An 18,868-nucleotide genomic window follows, 5' to 3' on the forward strand; every position below is an offset into this window, starting at 1 on the left:
TCTTTGATGATACCAGCCCAAACCAGTACTCCACCTCCACCTTGCTGGCGTCTGAGTCGGACTGGAGCTCTCTGCCCTTTACCAATCCAGCCATGGGCCCATCCATCTGGCCCATCAAGACTCTCATTTCATCAGTCCATAAAACCTTAGAAAAATCAGTCTTGAGCTATTTCTTGGCCCAGTCTTGACGTTTCAGCTTGTGTGTCTTGTTCAGTGGTGGTCGTCTTTCAGCCTTTCTTACCTTGGCCATGTCTCTGAGTATTGCACACCTTGTGCTTTTGGGCACTCCAGTGATGTTGCAGCTCTGAAATATGGCCAAACTGGTGGCAAGTGGCATCTTGGCAGCTGCATGCTTGACTTTTCTCAGTTCATGGGCAGTTATTTTGCGCCTTGGTTTTTCCACACGCTTCTTGCGACCCTGTTGACTATTTTGAATGAAACGCTTGATTGTTCGATGATCACGCTTCAGAAGCTTTGCAATTTTAAGAGTGCTGTATCCCTCTGCAAGATATCTCACTATTTTTGACTTTTCTGAGCCTGTCAAGTCCTTCTTTTGACCCAGTTTGCCAAAGGAAAGGAAGTTGCCTAATAATTATGCACACCTGATATAGGGTGTTGATGTCATTAGACCACACCCCTTCTCATTACAGAGATGCACATCACCTAATATGCTTAATTGGTAGTAGGCTTTCGAGCCTATACAGCTTGGAGTAAGACAACATGCATAAAGAGGATGATGTGGTCAAAATACTCATTTGCCTAATAATTCTGCACATTCTGCATATATATATATATATATATATATATATATATATATATATATATATATATATATATATATATAAACCTGTATGGCTTAATGTGTTGATTTTGCAATATTACAGAGTGCTTTCCTTCTTGTTTGTTTAGATAATCTTTTAAATTATAAAGTGATTTACTTGTGTGAGTGATAGTCCTGGACTGGGAGACACACATTACATATACTGTATATATATATAAAATCACATATTGTACTTTCACCACATCATTTACACAGTTAAAAAGCAGCAATATGAATATAATTCACTTTCACATTACTAAGAAAAGCAACTAGACTTGTTTATCTTTTTAAAATAAAATTTTTAAACTTCCTAGAAGGCAAAACAATGTTTTGTTATTTAAAAAAAAAAATGCAGCTGCAGTTCTACTTTTTTGAAAACAAGACAAAACAACCTTTTAAAACAGTGTGATATTTTAATAAAGGTTACAGGACACTTTTATGTCACTAAATGTTCACTGCAATGTGGGAAAAGTTTGCAGCAGCTGCATGCTTAATATTTTTTTAGCAGCCAAACGATTCAAAATTCCTAAAACTTAACTACAAGTCTGTTCACAAGCTATTAGCAAGGGAACTGTGTCCCAAACCGCTGCGCTGCAATTAGAAAAAAAACCCTGGTATCCTGCTGATCAGCAGCGTGAGCCACCGGACCCCTAGAACCACTTTAGACAGGACAGGTCTCACAGGATAGGTCTCACAGGACTTAGCCGCTAGCGTACTCGCCTCAATGACCTGATATACCGAGAAGAAATAGAGACACTCACTGTACTGTTGGGCTGAGCACATCACTGTCTGCACTCCCCAGCGCTGTCAGTTTTGCCGCTGAAATTACATGTGCCCTGGACCTGGGGTCATAATCGCGGTATCGGGGAGCCCAGAGGAGCGTTCTTATGATGACCGCTCACATCTTAATCGCAGTTATGATTATCAGGTGACCTTGAGGAAAAGGACCGCTGCAAGCTCTGGGTAGGGGAGTACCCAGGAGATTTCACTCAGCAGTAGTGCACACACAGATCTGAGAGATCTCAGAAGCCCCTGTTCAGGATCCATAGCACAGCCAGCAGCACCTGTCTCTCCTGCATACAGCGACTGTAAGTAAGTGGATACTCAGTCTCACAGCCGCTGTATGCAAGACAGTATGAGTATGTATGTCTCCTGAGTCCTGCTCGTGCTCAATAAGCAGTAACGTAACTTTTATAATTAATCAGATAAGGCTCCTGAGTCCTGACTGTTAAACATAGCGGCATGAATGACACACATACTAATAAAAAATATATAGCGCCACAAATTTTTTTTTTCTTCTTCCAAGTTGCTATTTAGTTTGTCTGACAGACTGCATAGCGATAAAAATGCCGCCCCTCCCAAGCTGCCGCCCTAGGCCCGTGCCTTGTCGGCCTAGGCAGTAATACGCCCCTGATATATATATATATATATATTAAAAATATTGCTGCTAAAGTTGATAAAATTGAGCGTAAACCTGCCTGTGTTGTCATTTGCTATTATGAACTGTATGATACTATAGTATTGCTCCTTCCTCACACAGCTCACTTTTTTTCCTAAGCTCCCTAACCATCCTTATTACAAGTATAAAGCTACCTACTCAGCTACCACTGGCTGTAATGATACTAAATGTGCAGAGTATACTGCACATAGCAATAAAGAAAACAGTTTCCTGTTTACATTAGCAGAAATTAAGTGTAGGGACACAAAAAATAAAGCAGAAGATACCTCCCTGCCCTGATAGACGTGCTCTGTAGATTATTATAATCCCTGTGCAGCCTGGGCTACCTCAGTAGCAAACAAGTCTCTGCAATGAGGGCAGCTGAAAGTTAACTTACACTTCTCCCTACAAGTTGTCTTAGCTGCCTAAACCAAGTTCCCCTTACAAGTTGTCTTATTTCAGCTAAAGAAATACTGCTGCTTTCTATGGTGCACACAATATACTGTACACGGCTAGTACCGCCACAGCCAGTGGTTCCAGGTAGCTGAGTAGGTGGCTCTATAAATGTACTAGAGCTGGTTAGGGAGTGCAGGAAAATAGTGAGCTGTGTGGAGAAGAAACAATACTATAGTATCATACAGTTCATAACAGGAAATACATCACAGCGAAGATCACTCTCAATTTTAACAACTTTAGCTAGAAGGCATGTAATAAATATATATTACAACAATACTATTTAGGCTAATCTTTTTTTTTAAATAGTGTACTTTGTTTTCTTTGTTGTCCCTTTAATGTTCACTCTACAGCAGCAATTAAAGGGACATAAAACCCATTTTTTTTTTCATGATTCAGATAGATATTAAAATTTTAAACAACTTTCTAATTTACTTCTATTATCTAATTTGTTTCATTCTCTTGGTATCATGTGTTGAAGGAGCAACAATGCACTAATGGTTTCTAACTGAACACATTATATATATGCAGCCACCAATCAACAGCTAGAACCTAGGTTCTCTGCTGCTTCTAAACTTGCCTAGATAAACCTTTCAACAAAGGATAATAACAGAAGGACGCAAATTAAATGATAGAAGTAAATTGGAAAGTTGTTCAAAATTATATTCTCTATCTGAATCATGAAATATTTTTTTGGGGTTTTATCTCCCTTTAACTACTGTGAGTTAACCGAACACATCTGGTGGGTCAAAGGCAAAAGGATGTGTCTATAGTCACCAATCACCAGCTACCTCCCAGTAGTGCATTGCTGCTCCTAAGCATATCTAGGTATAGTTCCCTCCAATAATATTGGCACCCTTGGTAAATATGAGCAAAGAAGGCTGTGAAAAATTGTCTTTATTGTTTTACCTTTTGCTCTTTTGTTTAAAAAATACACAAAAATATCCATGAGAGCAGAGTATCAAACATTTGCAAACACAACATAGGTTTATAAAAAAAAATAAGAAAAAAAAATCTTAAATATATGTGTGGCACAATTATTGGCACCCCTATGAATTCATATGAGAAAAATATATTTGAAGTATATTCCCATTGATATTTTACATTTTTTATTACACCTGGGTGACTAGTAAACATATAAGGTAACACATAGGTCAAATTCCCTTAGTCATTCATCACAATGGGTAAGACCAAGGAATATAGCTGTGATGTGCACCAAAAAAGGAAATTTATGCTTACCTGATAAATTGATGTCTTCTACGATACGACGTTCCACGGATTCATCCTTACTTGTGGGATATTATCCTCCTGCTAACAGGAAGTGGCAAAGAGCACCACAGCAGAGCTGTCTATATAGCTCCTCCCTTGACTCCACCCCCAGTCATTCGACCAAAGGTATAGGAAGAAAAAGGAGAAACTAAAAAGGTGCAGAGGTGACTGAAGTTTGAAAACAAAAATATAATCTGTCTAAAATGACAGGGAGGGCCGTGGACTCGTCGTATCGTAGAAGAAATCAATTTATCAAGGTAAGCATAAATTTCCATTTCTTCTTCTAGATACGACGAGTCCATGGATTCATCCTTACTTGTGGGATACAATACCAAAGCAACAGGACACGGATGAACGGGAGGGACAAGACAGATACCTAAACGGAAGGCACCACTGCTTGAAGAACTTTTCTCCCAAAAATAGCCTCAGAAGAAGCAAAAGTATCAAATTTGTAAAAGTCGCAGCCTTACAAATCTGTTCAACAGAAGCATCGTTTTTAAAAGCCCATGTGGAAGCCACCGCTCTAGTAGAATGAGCTGTAATTTTTTCAGGAGGCTGCTGTCCAGCAGTCTCGTATGCCAAACGGATGATGCTTTTCAGCCAAAAAGAAAGAGAGGTAGCCGTAGCTTTTTGACCCCTACGCTTTCCAGAATAAACAACAAATAGGGAAGATGTTTGACGGAAATCCTTGGTCGCTTGTAAAACTTCAAGGCACGAACCACGTCCAAGTTATGTAACAGACGCTCCTTCTTAGAAGAAGGATAAGGACACAGAGAAGGAACAACAATTTCCTGATTAATATTCTTATTTGAAACAACCTTAGGAAGGAATCCAGGTTTAGTACGCAAAACCACCTTATCAGAATGGAATATAAGATAAGGCGAGTCACATTGTAACGCAGAAAGCTCAGAAACTCTTTGAGCCAAAGAGATGGCAACTAAAAACAAAACTTCCCTTGAAGCACATTTAGAACTAAATTCAAACTCCATGGTGGAGCAACAGGTTTAAACACAGGCTTGATTCTAACTAAAGCCTGACAAAAAGACTGAACGTCTGGGACATCCGCCAGGCGCTTGTGTAGTAAAATTGACAAAGCAGAAATTTGTCCCTTTAAGGAACTAACCGACAATCCCTTCTCCAATCCTTCTTGGAGAAAGGACAAAATCCTAGGAATCCTAATCCTACTCCATGAGTAGCCCTTGGATTTGCATCAATAAAGATATTTACGCCATATCTTAAGGTAAATTTTCCTAGTGACAGGCTTTCGAGCCTGAATCAAGGTATCAATGACCGACTCAGAGAATCCCCGCTTAGATACAATCAAGCGTTCAATCTCCAGGCAGTCAGTTGCAGAGAAATTAGATTTGGATGTTGGAACGGACCTTGAATTAGAAGGTCCTGTCTCAGTGGCAGTTTCCACGGAGATGACATTTCCACCAGGTCTGCATACCAAGTCCTGCATGGCCACGCAGGCGCTATCAAGATTACCAAAGCCCTCTCCTGTTTGATTCTGGCAATCAGACGAGGTAGAAGTAGAAAAGGAGGAAACACATAAGCCAGAATGAACGACCAAGGTACTGCTAGAGCATCTATCAGTACTGCTTGGGGATCCCTTGATCTGGACCCGTAACAAGGAAGTTTGGCATTCTGACAAGATGCCATCAGATCCAATTCCGGTGTGCCCTATTGACGGATAAATGCCGCAAACACCTCCGGATGGAGCTCCCACTCCCCCGGATGAAAATTCTGACGAATTAGAAAATCCGCTTCCCAGTTCTCCACTCCTGGGATATAGATTGCTGATAGATGGCAAGAGTGAGTCTCTGTCCATCAAATTATTTTGGAAACCTCTTTCATCGCTAGAGTACTCTTTCTTCCCCCTTGATGATTGATATATGCTACAGTCGTTATACTGTCCGACTGGAATCTTATGAATTTGGCCAAAGCCAACTGAGGCCACGCTTGGAGCGCGTTGAATATTGCTCTCAGTTCCAGAATATTTATTGGTAATAGGGACTCCTCCTGAGTCCAAACACCCTGAGCCTTCAGGGAATTCCAGACTGCACCCCAGCCCAAGAGGATGGCGTCCGTCGTCACTATGACCCATGCTGGCCTGCAGAAGCACATTCCCTGGGACAGATGATCCTGCAACAACCACCAAAGAAGAGAGTCTCTGGTTTCTAGATCCAGATTTATCCGAGAAGATAAATCCGCATAATCCCCATTCCTCTGTCTGAGCATGCACAGCTACAGTGGTCTGAGATGTAGGCTAGCAACCGGAACGACGTCCATTGCCGCTACCATTAACTCAATGACCTCCATACACTGCGCCACTGATGGCTGAAGAATGGAATGAAGTGCTCGGCAAGTAGTTAGGATCTTTGACTTTTTGACCTCCGTCAGAAAAAATTTCATGTCTATCGAGTCTATCAGAGTTCATAGGAATGTGACTCTTGTCAGTGGAACTAGTGAACTCTTTTGTATATTCACCTTCCACCCGTGAGTCCTTAGAAAAGCCAACACGACGTCCGTGTCAGATTTGGCTAGCTGGTAAGTTGATGCCTGAATCAAAATATCGTCCAGATAGGGCGCCACTGCTATGCCCCGCGGCCTTAGAACCGCCAGAAGAGACAATAGCACTTTTGTGAAAATTCTGGGAGCTGTTGCCAACCCAAAAGGGAGGGCTACAAACTGGTAATGTTTGTCCAGGAAGGCGAACCTGAGAAAACTGGTGATGATCTTTGTGGATAGGAATGTGAAGATACGCATCCTTCAAGTCCACGGTGGTCATATATTGACCCTCCTGGATCATTGGTAAAAATGTTCGTATGGTCTCCATCTTGAATGAATGGGACTCTGAGAAATTTGTTTAGACATTTGAGATCTAAAATCGGTCTGAAGGTTCCCTCTTTTTTGGGAACCATGAACAGATTTGAGTAAAACCCCTGTCCCTGTTCTGGTTTTGGAACTGGACAGATTACACCCATGGTATAGAGGTCTTCTGCACAGCGTAAGAACGCCTCTCTTTTTGTCTGGTCTACAGACAAACGTGAAAGATGAAATCTCCCTCTTGGGAGAAAATCCTTGAATTCTAGTAGATACCCCTGGGTCACGATTTCTAATGCCCAGGGATGCTGATCGTCCCTTGCCCAAGCCTGGGCGAAGACAGAAAGTCTGCCCCCTACTAGATCCGGTCCCGGATCGGGGGCTGCCCCTTCATGCTGTCTTGGTGGCAGCAGCGGGCTTCTTGGCCTGTTTACCATTATTCCAGGTCTGGTTAGGTCTCCAGACTGACTTGGATTGTGTAAAATTCCCCTCCTGCTTTGTGGCGGAGGAGGAAGGGGAGGGTTCGCATTTAAAGTTTAGAAAGGAACAAAAATTATTTTGTTTAACCCTCATTTTAACGGTCTTGTCCTGAGGAAGGGCATGACCTTTACCTCCAGTAATGTCGGAAATTATTTCCTTTAGCTCAGGCCCAAATAGGGTCTTACCTTTAAAGGGAATAGCTAGAAGATTAGATTTTGATGACACATCAGCAGACCAAGACTTAAGCCATAATGCTCTACGCGCTAGAATGGCAAAGCCTGCATTTTTAGCCACTAATTTAGCCATTTGAAAAGCGGCATCGGTAATAAAAGAATTTGCTAGCTTGAGAGCCTTAATTCTATCCAAAATATCATCTAATGGGGTCTCAACCTTAAGAGACTCCATCTAGAGCCTCAAACCAAAAAGCTGCTGCAGTAGTAACTGGAACAATGCACGCTATCGGTTGTAGAAGAAAACCCTGATAAATAAACAACTTCTTCAACAGACCCTCTAATTTTTTATCCATAGGATCTTTGAAAGCACAACTGTCCTCAATAGGTATAGTTGTACGCTTAGCCAGGGTAGAAATAGCACCCTTCAACTTAGGGACCGTCTGCCAGGAATCCCGAATGGTGTCAGATATGGGAAACATTTTCTTAAAAATAGGAGGGGGAGAGAACGGAATGCCTGGTCTATCCCATTCCTTAGTAATAATGTCTGAAATCCTTTTAAGTACTGGAAAAACATTGGTGTAAGTAGGGACCTCTAGATATTTATCCATTTTACACAACTTCTCTGGTGGGATTACAATAGGGTCACAATCATCCAGAGTCGCTAAAACCTCCCGGAGTAACAGGTGGAGGTGTTCCAGCTTAAATTTAAAGGCCGTCACGTCCAAGTCTGTTTGAGGGAACACATTTCCTGAGTCTGAAAGTTCTCCCTCAGACAGCAATTCCCCTACCCCCAACTCGGAACACTGTGAAGGTACATCGGAGATGGCCAATAAAGCGTCAGAGGGCTCAGCATTTACTCTAGTACCGGACCTACTGCGCTTACCCTGTAAACCTGGCAGTTTAGATAATACCTCTGTAAGGGCAGTAGACATAACTGCAGCCATATCTTGCAGAGTAAAAGAATTAGACGCACTAGATGTACTTGGCGTCGCTTGAGTGGGCGTTAAAGGTTGTGACACTTGAGGAGAATTGGATGGCATAACCCAATTCTCTTCAGACTGAGAATCATCCCTAGACATACTTTTATCACTTAAAATATGTTCTTTGCAATGTAAGGCCCTTTCAGTACATGAGGGACACATCTTAAGTGGGGGTTCCACAATGGCTTCTAAACACATAGAACATTGACTCCTCAATGTCAAAACATGTTGAACAGGCTGGTAATAACCACAAAAAGTCCTGAAAACACTTTATTTAGTGAAAAAAACAACAATCTGAAAAAAAGGTACTGCGACTTTAAGAGTAAAAAAGCATACATGTTTTCCAAAACTGTCTTACAATGTAATAAATATCACAATTTTTGCATATATGTGTTTAATCTTGTCAGCTAAGATTGCACCACAAGTAAGGAAAAGTTAACCCTTTATAGAAAAAAACGTTACTCAAAAAACGTTTATTAAAAGTAATAAATCAACCCCCTGCAGAGCTGTGGCACCTACCTGCCCTCAGGGGTCTGGAAGACACACTATCCTTCAATTTTTGTCTAAATCTGCAGCCTAGGCCCACCGGAGCTGGAGCTTGCTGTCTTCAGAATCATTTCAACTGCGCATCTGAGGCGCGAAAATAGTCTCTCATGCCTAATGGGAACCTCTGAACCGATGTCTCTCATGCCTAATGGGAACCGCTGTAAAGCGGTCTAGCAAACTAGCCATGTGGGTTTTCATATAACCCATCCATTAAGAAAAGCCATGTGAACCCTTATAGTGACACCAACCACAAAAAACGTTTGTATATAAAAACGTTAAGCATCCCCAAAACATGAAAACGTTTTGCCCGCAAAACATTATGATAACAGTGTCAACCAGTAATATCTTTATCTTTAAAAATGACTGAACATACCTCAATGCTTGTAGCATGAAAAACGTTCCTCACACTGAAGCTTCTCAAGTACTCCTCAGCCATTCTGTGGGAACTACTCTGGATCTTAGTGACAACTGCTAAGATCATCAGTCTCCAGGTAGAAATCTTCATCCATCTGCTGCCTGAGAAAAAATAGCACTCTCCGGTACCATTTAAAATAAAAAAGTCTTGCTTGAAGAAAATAAAAACTATCATTTTATCACCTCTTTCACTTTACCTCTTCCTATTACTTAGTATAGGCAAAGAGAATGACTGGGGTGTGGAGTCAAGGGAGGAGCTATATAGACAGCTCTGCTGTGGTGCTCTTTGCCACTTCCTGTTAGCAGGAGGATAATATCCCACAAGTAAGGATGAATTCGTGGACTCGTCGTATCTAGTAGAAGAAAGGTTGTTTAGCTTCACAGCATTGTAAGTGGCTATAAGAAAATAGCAAAAGCATTGAAAATGCCTCATTCCTCCATGAAGGCAGCAATTAAGAAGTTCCAGTCAACTTGAAATATTATGAATTAACCAGGAAGACATGTGTCTATATTGTCTCAATGCACTTGTGATGAGGATGGTTCAAGTAGCCAAAATATATCTCTAAGGACCACAGCTGGAGAATCGTAGAAATTAGTTGCATCTTGGGGTCAGAAAGTCTCCAAAACTACAATCGGACGTTACTTACATGACCATAAGTTGTTTGGAAGGGTTTAAAAAAACCTCAAGTATCTTCAGTTTGCCAGACACTACTGAAACTTCAAATGGGATCGGGTTCTATGGTCAGGTGAAACCAAAATAGAGCTTTTTTGGCAATGAACACTAGAAGTGGGTTTAGAGCATACAGAGAGGTAGCCATATGGAAAAGTACCTCATGCCCACAGTTAAATATGGTGGTGGCTCTTTAATGTTTTGGGGTTGTTTTTCTGCCAGCGGACAGGAAAATTTTGTTAGGGTACATGGCATCATGGACTATAGCAAATATCAACAGATATTAAATGAACACCTGAGTGCCTCTGCCAGAAAGCTTAAAATGGGCCGTGGTTGGATCTTCCAGCAGGACAATGATCCAAAACATATCCAAATCAACACAAAAATGGTTTACTGACCACAAAATCAAGGTCCTGCCATAGCCATCCAAGTCCCCTGACTTGAACCCTATAGAGAACCTGTGGGGTGAACTGAAGAGGAGAGTACACCAGTGTCAACCTTGAAATTTGAAGGATCTGGGAAGATTATGTATGGAGGAAAGGTCTCAGATCCATGGCCATGTATTCTCCAACGAATAGCAGAAAAACAGCAGCACCTTCTTAATGCAGTGAAAGGTGCTGCTGTTTTTCTGCTATTCTTTGGATTATACCAGGGACTACTGCAGGGTCCCTACAGCGTGCATCTACTTGCTTGATTAAAAGTTCTGGGCCTCTATACTGAATATTACATGTATTCTCCAACCTCATCAGGCATTAAAGGAGAAGATTCAGAGATGTTATCTTGGCAAAGGGAGGTAGTATAAAAGGGTGAAAAAAACTGTGCCACGTATATTTTTAACAAAGATTTTTTATTTTTTTTGGATAAACATGTGTTGTGTTTGTAATTGTTTGATATCAATGAGAGCAGAGTATTTTGTGTATTTTTTGAACAAAAGATCAAAAGGTTAAACAATAAAGACAAATTGTCACAGCCTTCTTTGCCCATATTTACCAAGGGTCCCAATATTAATGGAGAGCGCTGTATGCTAGTCAACAAAGGATACCAAGAGAATGAAGCCAAATTGATAAAAAAAAGTATTTTAGAGAGCTTTTTTTTTGGAGGGGGGGGGGGGATCAGGGAGGTTGGGGGCTAAGGGGGGACCCTACACAGCAGCATATGGAAATATGCTTTAAAAAATACCTTTTATTTTAGTACTGGCAGACATTCTGCCAATACTTAAGATGTCAGGGACAATTGTGGGGTGGAGGAGGGAAAAGAGCTGTTTGGGAGGGATCAGGGTGTGTGATGTGTCAGGTGGGAGGCTGACCTCTACACTAAAGCTAAAATTAAAATTAACCCTGCAAGCACCCTACAAGCTAACTAATTAACCCCTGCACTGCTGAGCACAATACATGTGTGATGCGCAGCAGCATTTAGCGGCCTAAAATTGTGAAACATTTTACGTTTTTTTTTTATTTGATCGCATTTGGCGGTGAAATGGTGGCATGAAATATACCAAGATGGGCCTAGATCAATACTTGGGGTTGTCTACTACACTAAAGTTAAAATTAACCCTAGAAGCTCCCTAATTAACTTCTTTACTGCTGGGCATGTGTGATGCGCAGTGGCATTTAGTAGCCTTCTAATTACCAAAAAGCAACGCCAAAACCATATATGTCTGCTATTTATGAACAAAGGGGATCCCAGAGAAGCATTTACAACCATTTATGCCATAATTGCACAAGTTGTTTGTAAATAATTTCAGTAAGAAACCTAAAGTTTGTGAAAGAATTTGTGAAAAAGTGAACAATTTTTTTATTTGATCGCATTTGGCGGTGAAATGGTGGCATGAAATATACCAAAATGGGCCTAGATCAATACTTTGGGATGTCTTCTAAAAAAATATATATACATGTCAAGGAATATTCAGGGATTCCGGACAGATATCAAATGTCCCAAAGTAACTAGCGCTAATTTTAAAAAAAACAGAATTTATGCTTACCTGATAAATTACTTTCTCCAACGGTGTGTCCGGTCCACGGCGTCATCCTTACTTGTGGGAATATCTCTTCCCCAACAGGAAATGGCAAAGAGTCCCAGCAAAGCTGGCCATATAGTCCCTCCTAGGCTCCGCCCACCCCAGTCATTCGACCGATGGACAGGAGGAAATATATAGGAGAAACCATATGGTACCGTGGTGACTGTAGTTAGAGAAAATAATTCATCAGACCCGATTAAAAAACCAGGGCGGACCGTGGACCGGACACACCGTTGGAGAAAGTAATTTATCAGGTAAGCATAAATTCTGTTTTCTCCAACATTGGTGTGTCCGGTCCACGGCGTCATCCTTACTTGTGGGAACCAATACCAAAGCTTTAGGACACGGATGAAGAGAGGGAGCAAATCAGGTTACCTAAACGGAAGGCACCACGGCTTGCAAAACCTTTCTCCCAAAAATAGCCTCCGAAGAAGCAAAAGTATCAAATTTGTAAAATTTGGCAAAAGTGTGCAGTGCAGACCAAGTCGCTGCCTTACATATCTGGTCAACAGAAGCCTCGTTCTTGAAGGCCCATGTGGAAGCCACAGCCCTAGTGGAGTGAGCTGTGATTCTTTCAGGAGGCTGCCGTCCGGCAGTCTCATAAGCCAATCGGATGATGCTTTTAAGCCAAAAGGAAAGAGAGGTAGAAGTCGCTTTTTGACCTCTCCTTTTACCAGAATAGACAACAAACAAAGAAGATGTTTGTCTGAAATCTTTTGTAGCCTCTAAATAGAATTTTAGAGCACGGACTACGTCCAAATTGTATAGCAAACGTTCCTTCTTTGAAACTGGATTCGGACATAAAGAAAGTACAACTATCTCCTGGTTAATATTTTTGTTAGAAACAACCTTTGGAAGAAAACCAGGCTTAGTACGCAAAACCACCTTATCTGTATGGAACACCAGATAGGGCGGAGAACACTGCAGAGCAGATAACTCTGAAACTCTTCTAGCAGAAGAAATAGCAACCAAAAACAAAACTTTCCAAGATAGTAACTTAATATCTATGGAATGTAAAGGTTCAAACGGAACCCCTTGAAGAACTGAAAGAACTAGATTTAGACTCCAGGGAGGAGTCAAAGGTCTGTAAACAGGCTTGATCCTAACCAGAGCCTGAACAAATGCTTGAACATCTGGCACAGCTGCCAGTCTTTTGTGTAGTAAGACAGATAAAGCAGAGATCTGTCCCTTTAGAGAACTTGCAGATAATCCTTTCTCCAAACCTTCTTGTAGAAAGGAGAGAATCTTAGGAATTTTTATCTTATTCCATGGGAATCCTTTGGATTCACACCAACAGATATATCTTTTCCATATTTTATGATAAATCTTTCTAGTTACCGGTTTTCTGGCCTGAACCAGAGTATCTATCACAGAATCTGAAAACCCACGCTTCGATAGAATCAAGCGTTCAATCTCCAAGCCGTCAGCTGGAGGGAGACCAGATTTGGATGTTCGAATGGACCCTGAACAAGAAGGTCCTGTCTCAAAGGTAGCTTCCATGGTGGATCCGATGACATTCACCAGGTCTGCATACCAAGTCCTGCGTGGCCACGCAGGAGCTATCAAGATCACCGAGGCCCTCTCCTGATTGATCCTGGCTACCAGCCTGGGAATGAGAGGAAACGGTGGAAATACATAAGCTAGGTTGAAGGTCCAAGGTGCTACTAGTGCATCTACTAGAGTCGCCTTGGGATCCCTGGATCTGGACCCGTAGCAAGGAACCTTGAAGTTCTGATGAGACGCCATCAGATCCATGTCTGGAATGCCCCATAATTGAGTTATTTGGGCAAAGATCTCCGGGTGGAGTTCCCACTCCCCCGGATGGAATGTCCGACGACTCAGATAATCCGCCTCCCAGTTTTCCACACCTGGGATGTAGATCGCAGACAGGTGGCAGGAGTGATCCTCCGCCCATTGAATTATTTTGGTCACTTCTTTCATCGCCAGGGAACTCCTTGTCCCCCCCTGATGATTGATATACGCAACGGTCGTCATGTTGTCTGATTGGAATCTTATGAATCTGGCCTTTGCTAGTTGAGGCCAAGCCCTGAGAGCATTGAATATCGCTCTCAGTTCCAGAATGTTTATCGGGAGAAGAGACTCTTCCCGAGACCATAGACCCTGAGCTTTCAGGGATTCCCAGACCGTGCCCCAGCCCACTAGACTGGCGTCGGTCGTGACAATGACCCACTCTGGTCTGCGGAAGCTCATTCCCTGGGATAGATGGTCCAGGGTCAGCCACCAACGGAGTGAATCTCTGGTCTTCTGATCTACTTGAATCATTGGAGACAAGTCTGTATAGTCCCCATTCCACTGTTTGAGCATGCACAGTTGTAATGGTCTTAGATGAATTCATGCAAAAGGAACTATGTCCATTGCTGCAACCATCAACCCTACTACTTCCATGCACTGCGCTATGGAAGGACGTGGAACAGAATGAAGAACTTGACAAGTGCTTAGAAGTTTTGACTTTCTGACCTCTGTCAGAAAAATCCTCATTTCTAAGGAATCTATTATTGTTCCCAAGAAGGGAACTCTTGTTGATGGAGACAGAGAACTTTTTTCTATGTTCACCTTCCATCCGTGTGATCTGAGAAAGGCCAGAACGATGTCTGTATGAGCCTTTGCTTTTGACAGGGACGACGCTTGTATTAGAATGTCGTCCAAGTAAGGTACTACTGCAATGTCCCTCGGTCTTAGAACCGCTAGAAGGGACCCTAGTACCTTTGTGAAAATCCTTGGAGCAGTGGCTAACCCGAATGGGAGGGCCACAAACTGGTAATGTTTGTCCAGAAAGGCGAACCTTAGGAACTGATGATGTTCTTTGTGGATAGGAATATGTAGATACGCATCCTTTAGATCCACGGTAGTCATAAATTGACCTTCCTGGATAGTGGGTAGAATCGTTCGAATGGTTTCCATCTTGAACGATGGTACCCTGAGAAATTTGTTTAGGATCTTCAAATCCAAAATTGGTCTGAAAGTTCCCTCTTTTTTGGGAACTACGAACAGATTGGAATAAAATCCCATTCCTTGTTCCTTTATTGGAACTGGGTGTATCACTCCCATCTTTAACAGGTCTTCTACACAATGTAAGAACGCCTGTCTCTTTATTTGGTTTGAGAATAAGTGAGACATGTGGAACCTTCCCCTTGGGGGTAGTTCCCTGAATTCCAGGAGATAACCCTGAGAAACTATTTCTAGCGCCCAGGGATCCTGAACATCTCTTGCCCAAGCCTGAGCAAAGAGAGAGAGTCTGCCCCCTACTAGATCCAGTCCCGGATCGGGGGCTACTCCTTCATGCTGTTTTGTTAGCAGCAGCAGGCTTCTTGGCCTGCTTACCCTTGTTCCAGCCTTGCATCGGTTTCCAGGCTGGTTTGGGTTGTGAGGCATTACCCTCTTGCTTAGAGGATGCAGAATTAGAGGCCGGTCCGTTCCTGAAATTGCGAAAGGAACGAAAATTAGACTAATTCTTGGCCTTGAAAGGTTTATCTTGTGGAAGGGTGTGGCCCTTTCCCCCAGTGATGTCTGAAATAATCTCTTTCAATTCTGGTCCAAATAGAGTTTTACCTTTGAAAGGGATCTTAAGCAATTTTGTCTTGGATGACACATCCGCTGACCAAGACTTTAGCCAAAGCGCTCTGCGCGCCACGATTGCAAACCCTGAATTTTTCGCCGCTAATCTAGCTAATTGCAAAGCGGCATCTAAAATAAAAGAGTTAGCCAACTTAAAGGGACAGTCTAGTCAAAATTAAACTTTCATGATTCAGATAGGGCATGCAATTTTAAACAACTTTCCAATTTACTTCTATTATCTAATTTGCTCAATTCTTTAGATATCCTTTGTTGAAGAAATAGCAATGTACATGTGTGAGCCAATCACACAAGGCCTTTATGTGCAGCAACCAATCAGCAGCTGCTGAGCATATCTAGATATGCTTTTCAGCAAGTGATATCAAGAGAATGAAGCAAATTTGATAATAGAAGTAAATTAGAAAGTTGTTTAAAATGGCATGCTCTTTCTAAATCATGAAAGAAAAAAATTGGGTATCATGACCCTTTAAGTGCGTGAACTCTGTCCATAACCTCCTCATATGGAGTCTCTCTACTAAGCGAGTTTTCTAGTTCCTCAAACCAGAACCACGCTGCTGTAGTGACAGGAACAATGCACGAAATGGGTTGTAGAAGGTAACCTTGCTGTACAAAAATCTTTTTAAGCAAACCCTCCAATTTTTTATCCATAGGATCTTTGAAAGCACAACTATCCTCGATAGGAATAGTAGTGCGTTTGTTTAGAGTAGAAACTGCCCCCTCGACCTTAGGGACTGTCTGCCATAAGTCCTTTCTGGGGTCGACCAGAAAATAATTTCTTAAATATAGGGGGGGAACAAAAGGTATGCCGGGCTTTTCCCACTCCTTATTCACTATGTCCGCCACCCGCTTGGGTATAGGAAAAGCGTCGGGGTGCACCGGAACCTCTAGGAACTTGTCCATCTTGCATAATTTCTCTGGAATGACCAAGTTGTCACAATCATCCAGAGTAGATAACACCTCCTTAAGCAGTGCGCGGAGATGTTCTAATTTAAATTTAAATGTCACAACATCAGGTTCAGCTTGTTGAGAAATTTTTCCTGAATCTGAAATTTCCCCATCTGACAAAACCTCCCTCATGGCCACTTCAGATTGGTGTGAGGGTATGACAGAACAATTATCATCAGCGCCCTCCTGCTCTTCAGTGTTTAAAACAGAGCAATCGCGCTTTCTCTGATATGTAGGCATTTTGGATAAAATATTTGCTATGGAGTTATCCATTACAGCAAATTGTTATTAATTGTTGCATGGTAATAAGCATTGGCGCGCTAGATGTACTAGGGGCCTCCTGCGTGGCCAAAACTGGTGTAGACACAGTAGGAGATGATGTAGTATCATGTTTACTCCCCTCATCTGAGGAATCATCTTGGGCAATTTCATTATCTGTGGCAGTACTGTCCTTACTTTGTTTGGACGCTATGGCACAATTATCACACAAATTTAAATGGGGAGACACATTGGCTTTCATACATATAGAACATAGCTTATCCGAAGGCACAGACATGTTAAACAGGCTTAAACTTGTCAATAAAGCACAAAAAACGTTTTAAAACAAAACCGTTACTGTCTCTTTAAATTTTAAACAGAAAACACTTTATTACTGAATATGTGAAAAAGTATGAAGGAATTGTTCAAAAATTACCAAAATTTCACCACAGTGTCTTAAAGCATTAAGAGTATTGCACATCAAATTTCAGAGCTTTAACCCTTAAAATGTAACCCCTATACAGTCCCAGCTATAGCCTTTGCTGAGACCTAACCAAGCCCAGAGGGGAATACGATACCAAGTGACGCCTTCTAGAAACTTTTCCAGCAACTTTTCAGATCCTCACACATGCATCTGCATGTCCTGCTCTCAAAAAACAACTGCGCAGTAATGGCGCGAAAATGAGGCTCAGCCTACAACTAGGAAGGCCCCCTGACTGGAAAAGGTGTCTAACATAGTGCCTGCCGTTTAATAAACGTTCCCCAAGTTTATAAATGTGAATTATCAGCATAAACATGAATAAAATGCCCAAATAAAGCAATCGATTTAGCCCATAAAAGTGTCTACCAGTTTTATAGCCCATATTAAGCCCTTTATTCTGTTTGTTTGACTAAGAAAATGGCTTACCGGTCCCCATGAGGGGAAATGACAGCCTTCCAGCATTACATGGTCTTGTTAGAAATATGGCTAGTCATACCTTAAGCAGAAAAGTCTGCTAACTGTTTCCCCCAACTGAAGTTACTTCATCTCAACAGTCCTATGTGGAAAAAGCAATCGATTTTAGTTACTGTCTGCTAAAATCATCTTCCTCTCACAAACAGAAATCTTCATCCTTTTCTGTTTCAGAGTAAATAGTACATACCAGCACTATTTTAAAATAACAAACACTTGATAGAAGAATAAAAAACTACATTTAAACACCAAAAAACTCTTAACCATCTCCGTGGAGATGTTGCCTGTGCAACGACAAAGAGAATGACTGGGGTGGGCGGAGCCTAGGAGGGACTATATGGCCAGCTTTGCTGGGACTCTTTGCCATTTCCTGTTGAGGAAGAGATATTCCCACAAGTAAGGATGACGCCGTGGACCGGAGACACCAGTGTTGGAGAAAAGTGATTTGGAAATAGCAAAGTGCTACTTGTATTTATTGCCCTATAACTTGCAAAAAAAGCAAAGAACATGTAAACATTGGGTATTTCTAAACTCAGGACAAAATTGAGAAACTATTTAGCATGGGTGTTTTAGGTGTTTGTAGATGTGTAACAGATTTTGGGGGTCAAAGTAAGAAAAAGTGTGTATTTTTTTCCATTTTTTCCTCATATTTTATAAAAATTTTATAGTAAATTATAAGATATGATGAAAATAATGTTATCTTTAGAAAGTCCATTTAATGGCGAGAAAAAATGGTATATAATATGTGTGGGTACAGTAAATGAGTAAGAGGGAAATTACAGCTAAACACAAACACTGCAGAAATGTAAAAATAGCCCTGGTCCCAAACGGTCAGAAAATGGAAAAGTGCTGTGGTCATTAAGGGGTTAATAATCCTTTGAGAGTGGAAATTAATTTATAAAACCAATCACCTGCCATATACCCATGAACATATGTACATGTAGGCAGCCATTTTTTAAACCATTTTAAAATAAAACATAGTAATAAAATAGTACCAGTTTTGGCAATAAAACCATGATCAGTGTGATAACTT

General features: G+C 41.5%; 1 protein-coding gene across 2 annotated transcripts in view; it reads right to left on the reverse strand.

Annotated features, from left to right (window-relative positions):
* ERICH1 (glutamate rich 1) overlaps positions 1 to 18,868 on the reverse strand; it is a 245,819-nt gene that overhangs the window by 14,445 nt on the left and 212,506 nt on the right. The gene's annotated exons all lie outside the window — the stretch shown is intronic.

The sequence above is a fragment of the Bombina bombina genome, chromosome 4, assembly GCF_027579735.1.
Source record: "Bombina bombina isolate aBomBom1 chromosome 4, aBomBom1.pri, whole genome shotgun sequence".
NCBI classification, from domain to species: Eukaryota; Metazoa; Chordata; class Amphibia; order Anura; family Bombinatoridae; genus Bombina; species Bombina bombina.